The 9,911-nt window shown below is 42.4% G+C and overlaps 1 pseudogene; it reads left to right on the forward strand.

Annotated features, from left to right (window-relative positions):
* The first annotated feature begins 1,454 nt into the window (after positions 1-1,454).
* Positions 1,455-6,358, forward strand: LOC146575714 (interferon-induced very large GTPase 1-like; annotated as a pseudogene).
* The last annotated feature ends 3,553 nt before the right edge of the window (positions 6,359-9,911 follow it).

Genomic DNA, 9,911 nt, shown 5'->3' on the forward strand with positions numbered 1-9,911 from the left:
CTTAAACCCCAGGACATAATTAGGAGAAATAATTTATTTGTAATTAGATAAAAAATGCTTTATTATTGTGGTGGGCCGTGGTCTGCGATGCTGCTGCAGGTGAGATGGACTCACCTTCACTGCATCTACAATGATGCCTCGCCGGCTTAAAACCTGTGCGCTGCTTGTGCTGTTGTTGTTTTTGGTGTTGATGTGTACAGCTGGCAGCAGGAGGGCTGCAGCCGTTGAATGTAGGCTACTGTTATAGCAACCGGGTGATCACTGTAAGGGTGGACAGCGCACGGCTCGGGGTGAGCCGGAGGCTGGTGCGCCAGCGGGACCTGCCAAGCTGGAGACGGAGGTCGAGGTGCGCGGGGGTCCTGCATGAGGGCGGCATGCTGTCCGCTTCGGCACGCAGGCTGCATGGTCCTGCGTGTCGGCCGTCTGCCCAGCTGCCTCTGAGCCCCGGCTCACTTCCACTCCTGCTCCGCCGCCTCTGCTCTGGCCATATGGGTGGCCATCAGGCCAGCTCCCGGGCTTCCGCTGGAGGAGCGGGCGCCCGCCAGAGTGGACACTTCCCCGTCGCTGGGGCGCATGGGGGCGCCGATGGTCCGGGCTGATTCCCTCGCCTGCTCGCAGGGTGGGGTGAATGGTGATGGGGGTATGTGGCAGGGCGTGTTCTGCGATGCCGCTGCAGGTTTGGTGGTGGTGATGTGTACGGCTGCAAGCGGAAGAGCTGCAGCCATTGAATGTACTGTTACAGCAACCGTGTGATTATTGTAAGAATAAATGATGCGGCGAAGCATGAAAATGCCATCAGGTCTGCCGTGGTGGGGATCTTTTTTTTTTTTAATCTTAAGTGCAGGCAAACCAGTAAACAAATTAAAACAAATACTGTTGATAAACTATAATACAAAAATTACAATTAAAATTCTCAACAATAAAAACAATTTGTAAAAATATAATTAATATATAAACAACTTAATAACCCCGAAAGTGTCTAAGTCACGTGACGTGTCAGCGCAACACCGAAACATAAGGGGGGGCAAAGTGTGCCTGCTCTCCGCTGACACAGGAGCAGCGAGTCCAGCAACATGGCTGTTTCGTTTTTGCCGAAAGCACAGCATAGCGAACAATCAGAACTCAAAGAAAAGAATCGATCTAACCAGGCTACTATCGATCTGATACCGATCCTGACTTGGGATCGATACTATCAATATTTGGATCGATCCGCCCACCACTAGTTACCAGGTCATGGCAGGACTACAGACATTATCACATGAGATGAAGGAGTTTTCTGGGATTGAAGATCCTCTGGTTGAGTGGTTGACTAATACATTTGGAAAGTATAAAGCTATTTTTTTTTATCATTGACGGTGTCATTGGCTACATTCATAGCTATATTGACTTGTTGTGGATGTTGTCTAATCCCATGTTTAAGGACTCCAATTAACAGATCAATAACAGCTGCAATAATGGAAGAACGTGCAATACCATCCTATCGGATGCCATTGCTGGTTGGGGTCAGTGATGAATCAAGTGAGGAGGATTCATGGCTGAGCCGAGACATAAATTGGAGCCCTTGGGTGTTGAGAGGTAGGAAAGGCTAAATCTATATTGCACCTTTGCATGCTTAGGCTTTTCATGATTAAAAGAAACACTGAATCATGTTTAAAAGATAAAATGCCTGTGTTCGTTTGGTGCGTTCTCGTGAGGGGACAGGCTGACGGTCTGTAAGATCCAGCAACTGACCGAATGAGGATGGCTGCTGATTTAGCACTGACTTGACCACAGGACCTCACCCCAGTTAAGGGGAAAGCTGAAAAGCTGAGTATCACACTTAAGGGGAAGCTGTGGGATAGCAGGCTGAACGATACACATGTTCTTTTGGAGGGTCAGAAACCTCGTACAGCGCTATGTCTGGACTTGAAATACTAGGGTTGACGTAGTAGTGCAGGGGGATTTGCTGCATGCTTACACATCACACTTGATAATGGTTAGAAGGATATTCTCTGGGCCAAGGGAAGTCAAAACAGACTGTCCTCAACTAGATGTTAGAATCAGTAATATTAAAATGATCAAGGCTAGGCAGGGAGGTGTTTTTGCGTCTGTCTTTCTGATTCCAGAAAAAACAGGAGCAGATATGAGGTGAGGTCGGACTGAATGGAGAGGATTCGAATGGAGATATCAGGATGGGTTCCGGAAGAAGACAGACATAATAAGACATAATAATTTGTTATTATCGCAGTATAAAAACTGTACAGCCTGATAAGGGTCATCCTTGGTGTGAGGCAGACTGTTGTGTTCACACTGCCAAAGCAAATAAATTCTTTTTAAACAACAGATATTTCTCCTAATTTTTCCTAATTTCTGAAAAAATTTGAACACGATAGTTGCCATGTTCTTTTTAGAGAGAAGAGGCTTTTACTGACAACCGTTCTAAGCATGCCATACTTTTGAGTCTTTTTTTTTTAAATTTTACTGTCATGAACTTTAGTATCTAAAATTCTAACTAAGGCCTGTAGAGTTTGAGGTCTAACTCTGGTGTATTTTGACGTTTCTCTGAGCATTGCACAGCCTAACCTTGAATTTGCTGGGATATCCACTCGTGGGAAGTTTGTGACATTGTGGTAAGAAACCCCTGAATTCTCCAGACCAACAAACTGCCAAAACATTTGCCTTGATACATTCATTCACTCTTGATCATGATTAAATTGGTAATTAATCATGATCTGTTAATCGGATGCATTTGATTAGCAGCACCAAACTGCTACTTATCGTATTTTCCACGCCATAAGGCACATTTAAAATCCTTTAATTTTCTCAAAAATTGGCAGTGCACCTTATAATCCGGTGCACCTTATGTATGGATTCTGGTTGTGCTTACTGACCTTGAACCGATTTTATGTGGTACACAGCGCTCAAAAGTCTGTCAAAAATGTGTTTTAGTATGACTTTGGTAAGCTACCAAACCACACCGCTTGCTGGCTTGTCAGAGCATTACAACTACCGTAGTCAGTAGCCTCGCAGACTCGGAGTAATCTGGGCCTAAAACTCCGTCCGCTTCAGGTCCCAAAGTCAAACGAACACTGCGGCACACTAAAAGTTGGAAGGATTTAGACAGTTTTTATCTTTAATAAAATGATCAGCGTTGCTGCTTTACCAGATGTAACAATTAAGTTTAACATCCAGGTATCCATGAAAACAGAATTTATGAAATTTAACTTAGTTAGAAGTTAACAGGAAGTTAGCTCGCTAGTTTCCACTTAAACATGATATACCATGTTCTGACTGAGAGATTTCTGAAAAAATTTAAATTTACAGCACTGCTATCACTTCCAACTTGCGAAAGTATTCGGCCCCCTTGAACTTTCCCACATTTTGTCACATTACAGCCACAAACATGAATCAATTTTACTGGAATTCCACATGAAAGACCAATACAAAGTGGTGTACACTTGAGAAGTCGAACGAAAATCATACATGATACCAAACATTTTTTATATATAAATAACTGCAAAGTGGGGCGTGCGTAATTATTCAGCCCCCTTTGGTCTAAGTGCAGTCAGTTGCCCATAGACATTGCCTGATGAGTGCTAATGACTAAACAGAGTGCACCTGTGTGTAATCTAATGTCAGTACAAATACAGCTGCTCTGTGACGGCCTCAGAGGTTTTCTAAGAGAATATTGGGAGCAACAACACCATGAAGTCCAAAGAACACACCAGACAGGTCAGGGATAAAGTTATTGAGAAATTTAAAGCAGGCTTAGGCTACAAAAAGATTTCCCAAGCCTTGAACATCCCACGGAGCACTGTTCAAGCGATCATTCAGAAATGGAAGGAGTATGGCACAACTGTAAACCTACCAAGACAAGGCCAGGGGGGTGCTTCTCTTCAGCAGGGACAGGGAAGCTGGTCAGAGTTGATGGGAAGATGGATGGAGCCAAATACAGGGCAATCTTGGAAGAAAACCTCTTGGAGTCTGCAAAAGACTTGAGACTGGGGTGGAGGTTCACCTTCCAGCAGGACAATGACCTTAAACATAAAGCCAGGGCAAAAATGGAATTGGTTAAAACAAAACATATCCATGTGTTAGAATGTCCCAGTCAAAGTCCAGATCTAAATCCAATCGAGAATCTGTGGCAAGATCTGGAAACTGCTGTTCATAAAATTGATTCATGTTTGTGGCTGTAATGTGACAAAATGCGGAAAAGTTCAAGGGGACTGAATACTTTTGCAAGCCACTGTATATGAATATATGTCAAGCTCATTTCAGTTGGCTACACAACCCCTGGAGTTGAAGCGTGAAATACCTACCTGTCTCACTTAAGATGGTCCACCTTGGCTGTAGGTCCTCTCTGGAGCACTCACCTTATTTACCCACACACTTACTTGGAGAGTAAAAAACCACAATACTACAACATTTTTAGAAGCTTCTGCAAAGGAAACTCATCTGCTGTTGTGTTTGATCCATGAAAAACTGAAGTTTTCCATTGTTGAGGCTGTTTGTAACAAGACTGCCATTGATCTCGCTGGAAAGATGAAGTGCAGCTACCCAGCATTCAGTGAGAACAGATTGAACTTAGGCTACGTTCACACTGCAGGCGAAAGCGCATCAAATCCGATTTTTTTGACCCTATGCGACCCATATCCGATCATGCTATGACAGTGTGAACGGCACAAATCCGATATTTTCAAATCCGATCTGGGTCACTTTCGTATGTGGTACTGAATCCGATACATATCCAATGTTTCAGAAAGCGACTGCTGTGTGAATGGTCAAGTCGCATTAAATCCGTCTTTTACGTCACCGACACAAGACAGACGCCAATTATCAGCGCCGGAGAAGACATCGCGAACACTTCCTGGCCATCCGGTGAAACTGTTGGGAAGACAATGTTGGAGAAACGTGAACATTTTATTTGTACTGTATAATCTGCAGATTCTGACAGAAATCTGCAACTATCCTTTAAAGCACCGCTCCTCTAAAACAGCAATAAGGATCATTATTAGGTTATCTATATTATTATGTAAATAATAAAAATAACTTAAAGCAAAAATTGGGAAACGTAAAGTCCGAAGTCTTTATATTAAGGGCCATCAGTCAAACAATACTGTTGGTCTGGGTCTAAACCCATATGGAAAAGAAATAGTAAAAACTTATATGTGATTACTCATGAAAGTGGCCACTTTCTCATTACTTTCATACATTGTTTTAGTAAGTATCCAAAACATACAAGTTTCATTATATAATTTTTCAAGGGATCTTATATCTGTTTTCACTCTTATATGCTTTTCATACAAGTTTCACACAAGACAGATACAAACTTTATAAGAGTTATATATATATATCTTTTCCATATGGGAACAGAGCGCGTTGTGTGTGACGTCTTCTTTTGCGCATGCAGGCCACTTTGCGCGTTCACACTAGAGCGCATTTGCTGTCGCATTTTATTTGTAGTGTGAACAAGCAGACAAAAAAATCGGAATTGAGCATTAAGACCTGCAGTGTGAACGTAGCCTTAGAGAAACATTTGTTGAAGTCATTTGCAGAGAAAGAGGACTTTGATGCTTTCATCACCTACATCAGAAATCCAAGGAAGCAAGTAGCAGCTTTTATCAAAGAGAGAGTAAACACATGTCCAGAGAATCAAAAAATGCAGCATTGGATATACTCAGGAAAAATGTGGATGACATCAACAAACTTGTCAGTCATGCTTTATTTGATGCAACAAATCAAGTCACAACACAGAACAGAGACATTTACATGTGGGTTAAGGAGTTTTCCAGGTTCCTTAAAGATAAACTGACTCTTGGTGCCATCTCTTGTCAAAATTTTGGGGACATAAACAATTTTGACTTTCTTAAAGAAGAGATTGAGAAAGGTCTTATATCAATCACAGAGGAGATGAATCAGCTTTCCCTGGATAAGATAAAGGAATTCAGACTGAGTGTTGCTGGGAAACCTGCCCGTTCTGTAGAGCTGTTTGTACCAACACTATGGAAGATCATGTGATTAAGGACAAAATTGATAACAGTTGCCCCTTTCATCAGTCTCAAGCAGTCAGTGGTGTGCATTACAGAAACACTAAGGAAATGTGTGTTAAGATCTGCACAACAGAAGTTGCAAGTGATGGAAAATTTTACCCAGATGAAGTTTCAGAGGAGCTTTTTCTTTATAAAGAGTACAGAAAAGCTGGGCGAGGTTTGCTAACTGGAGCATTACTCCTGATGAGTATACATCGAAGTACTGGATATGGTTTGTTTGCAAATTTAAGAAGAGGCTAGAAGAGCACTATGGTTTAAGTTTCACAGGACGTGGTGAGATTCCCCCTAAATGGACAGAATTCACTAATGAAGAGGTAAGAAGTGATTAAACTGGTAAACAGAAAACAACTTCACAGACATAAACACACAGGCGAGAATATAGGAACAATAATCATTTTAAGAATGCAGTGAGAAATATGTCAGTGTTAATATTAAATCACTGTGTCATCAACCAAGTTTGTGATTAGGAAATTTTTCTCATGTGGGGAAAAGCAGAAGAATTTTTTTTATTTATTTTTGAAGAAAAACACAAAGAACAATGAAATTATTGTATGTAAGGACGGTTTAAAATTGTATTTAATCATATCTGAAAATTTAAAGTTTAGCTCATGCAGAGTGCATGAATAGTGTTCTTCATACCCTATTTTTTTGATATTGTATGGAAGTTATATTAGTTTGCTAACCGGCTTATGTAATTTGAAATCACACCAATATTATCTTGAGTGTTTCAGTACTGAAAATCCTATATTGTCTATATCCTTGAATGTTTTTTTTATTTGCATTTTAAATGAGCATGATTTTTTTTTTAAAAATTAACACGCACAGAGAGATATTATATGCTTCTGATACATTAAAGCTATTTTTCTGCTGCTCCTGCCTCACAAGGGTTCACTGCACCAAATAGCTCCTCATGCTTGATTTTGGTTGAGGTTTAAGCCAGATGCCTTTCCTTGTGCAACCCTGAAAGGGTCTTCAGCTGGAACTGAACCAACAACACTTTTGCTTGTCAAACAAATGTGTAGATCACTACTTAATGGAAATATTTTCTCTCAATTTAACATAGCTGAACATTACACTCAAATTGAGATTATTTACCTGGTGGTACATCCGTAATAAATGTGCACTGAGAAAAACTGAAGTGCCTCAGCATCTGCCAGACCCCACAGCCAGTGATCTATCTGTGCAGCATCTATCCATTTTCTTAACTGCTGGTCTGATTCAAGGTCATGTGTTGCACCATACATACAGAATATTAGAATATTTGTTGGAAAGCATACCTTTAATGACATGTTTTGGCAAAACGTTTGGAGATTTTTCTTTGGTTATAACTGCAATGTAATTATCAGACTGATAATAAACAGATTATGTTCTATTCTTCAAGTCACTGATCGTCTGTGTCTTTTATCCAATATGTACAAAGCTATCACAGTTTACCTATAACTATAAATACATGATCTTAGTCACAGATTATAATTGTGGTGGAAGATTTATTTTCTGATGTATTGATCACATATTTTAACCAAATCACTTTAGTAACTGTAGAATCACTATGCCACCAGTTGTTTGCATGTGGACCACAAATAGGCCTTCTGCTCTATCAAACATACACAATGGGGCCATTGTAAGTTCATGGGAGACATTAAGCAGATAGTGGGGCTCCTTCTGCTTATCAGGGATGTCGATCTCTAGGTAACGGCAGCAGAAAACAAGGTCGTAATTCTCTCTCTCTGAAGAAAAGGGTTTCAAGGATGAGCTGTGCTGAAGGTATAGACTCACCTGATGTGTTGAGGCATTTTCTTTGTCTCTGAGTTTGGTCAAAGCACATAAGACATGGTCAAAGGAGCTTGCAAAGAAAAGCGTCTGGACTTCTTTAAGTTGCTTGAAGACGTTTCACCTCTCATCCGAGAAGCTTCTTCAGTTCTAAGGTCAAATGGTGGAGAGTCCCAGATATAAACCTAGTGGGAGTAACCCCCCACAGAGGGACAAAAGGACCCCCTGATGATCCTCTAATTGCCTGAGCCAAGGTGTGAAACTGGGTGTGGGACCCAATCAGCCAGAGTTTCGGGTGAGTTCATTGTGAAACCTGGTCCCACCTTATCATGCGAATTCCTGAGGTCAGATGGCCCAGGATGTGAGTGGGCGTTAAGGCGTCTGGGAAGGGATCTCAAAACTGGATTATAGATGGCAGAGAGTTGGTGTCGTAAACCCCCGCCTCTGTTCAAAGATGGTTGCTCACAGTGGACATAGATGGCTTCTTTCACTCCTCTTTCAAACCATCTGTCCTCTCTGTCCAAAATGTGAACATTGGCATCCTCGAAAGAGTGTCCTTTATCCTTAAGATGCAGATGGACTGCTGAGTCTTGTCCTGTGGAGCTGGCTCTTCTGTGTTGTGCCATGCGCTTGTGAAGTGGCTGTTTGGTCTCTCCAATGTAGAGGTCTGAGCATTCCTCGCTGCACTGTACAGCATACACCACATTGTTAAGTCTGTGTTTTGGCGTTTTGTCTTTCGGGTGAACCAGTTTCTGTCTGAGCGTGTTGCTGGGTCTGAAATACACTGGGATGTCATGCTTGGAGAAAACTCTCCTGAGTTTTTCTGATACACCGGCTACATAGGGGATGACAATGTTGTTGTCATCCCCTATGTAGCCTATGTGCCATTTCTCCACAACAGTTGCCCATAGTGCACCTCATCACAGCCACGGAATCTGCCATACGGATTAATAAATTATCACAGACAGAAGCAGAGCAAATCAGGATGAAAGTCTCAGCCACGCTCTCCAGTGCCAAAGTCCCTCCATCCAACCTCACAATACAGGAAAAGAAGGCTGTCGCTTCCCTGAGCAAAGACCACAACATCACTGTTTTACCAGCTGATAAGGGAAGATGCACCGTGGTCCTAAACACTACAGATTACCATACAAAGATCACTACTCTCCTCAGTGACAACAATACCTACGAAGCCCTAAAGCGAGACCCCACAAGCAGCTACAAAAAGAAAGTTATAGCTTGCCTTCGCAACAACATTGTCATCCCCTATGTAGCCGGTGTATCAGAAAAACTCAGGAGAGTTTTCTCCAAGCATGACATCCCAGTGTATTTCAGACCCAGCAACACGCTCAGACAGAAACTGGTTCACCCGAAAGACAAAACGCCAAAACACAGACTTAACAATGTGGTGTATGCTGTACAGTGCAGCGAGGAATGCTCAGACCTCTACATTGGAGAGACCAAACAGCCACTTCACAAGCGCATGGCACAACACAGAAGAGCCACCTCCACAGGACAAGACTCAGCAGTCCATCTGCATCTTAAGGATAAAGGACACTCTTTCGAGGATGCCAATGTTCACATTTTGGACAGAGAGGACAGATGGTTTGAAAGAGGAGTGAAAGAAGCCATCTATGTCCACTGTGAGCGACCATCTTTGAACAGAGGCAGGGGTTTACGACACCAACTCTCTGCCATCTATAATCCAGTTTTGAGATCCCTTCCCAGACGCCTTAACGCCCACTCACATCCTGGGCCATCTGATCTCAGGAATTCGCATGATAAGGTGGGGCCAGGTTTCACAATGAACACACCCGAAACCCTGGCTGATTGGGACCCACACCCAATTTCACACCTTGGCTCAGGCGATTAGAGGATCATCAGGGGGTCCTTTTGTCCCTCTGTGGGGGGATACTCCCACTAGGTTTATATCTGGGACTCTCCACCATTTGACCTTAGAACTGAAGAAGCTTCTCGGATGAGAGGTGAAACGTCTTCAAGCAACTTAAAGAAGTCCAGACGCTTTTCTTTGCAAGCTCCTTTGACTACGATGACCTGGATGACTGAGAACCTTCACAGACACATAAGACATGAGCAACTGCGCCCATTTTCAGA

Source organism: Mchenga conophoros, linkage group LG4 (genome assembly GCF_057382185.1).
Source record: "Mchenga conophoros isolate Kocher_MC1m ecotype Shallow Benthic linkage group LG4, M_conophoros_male_GT1.1, whole genome shotgun sequence".
Taxonomy (NCBI): domain Eukaryota; kingdom Metazoa; phylum Chordata; class Actinopteri; order Cichliformes; family Cichlidae; genus Mchenga; species Mchenga conophoros.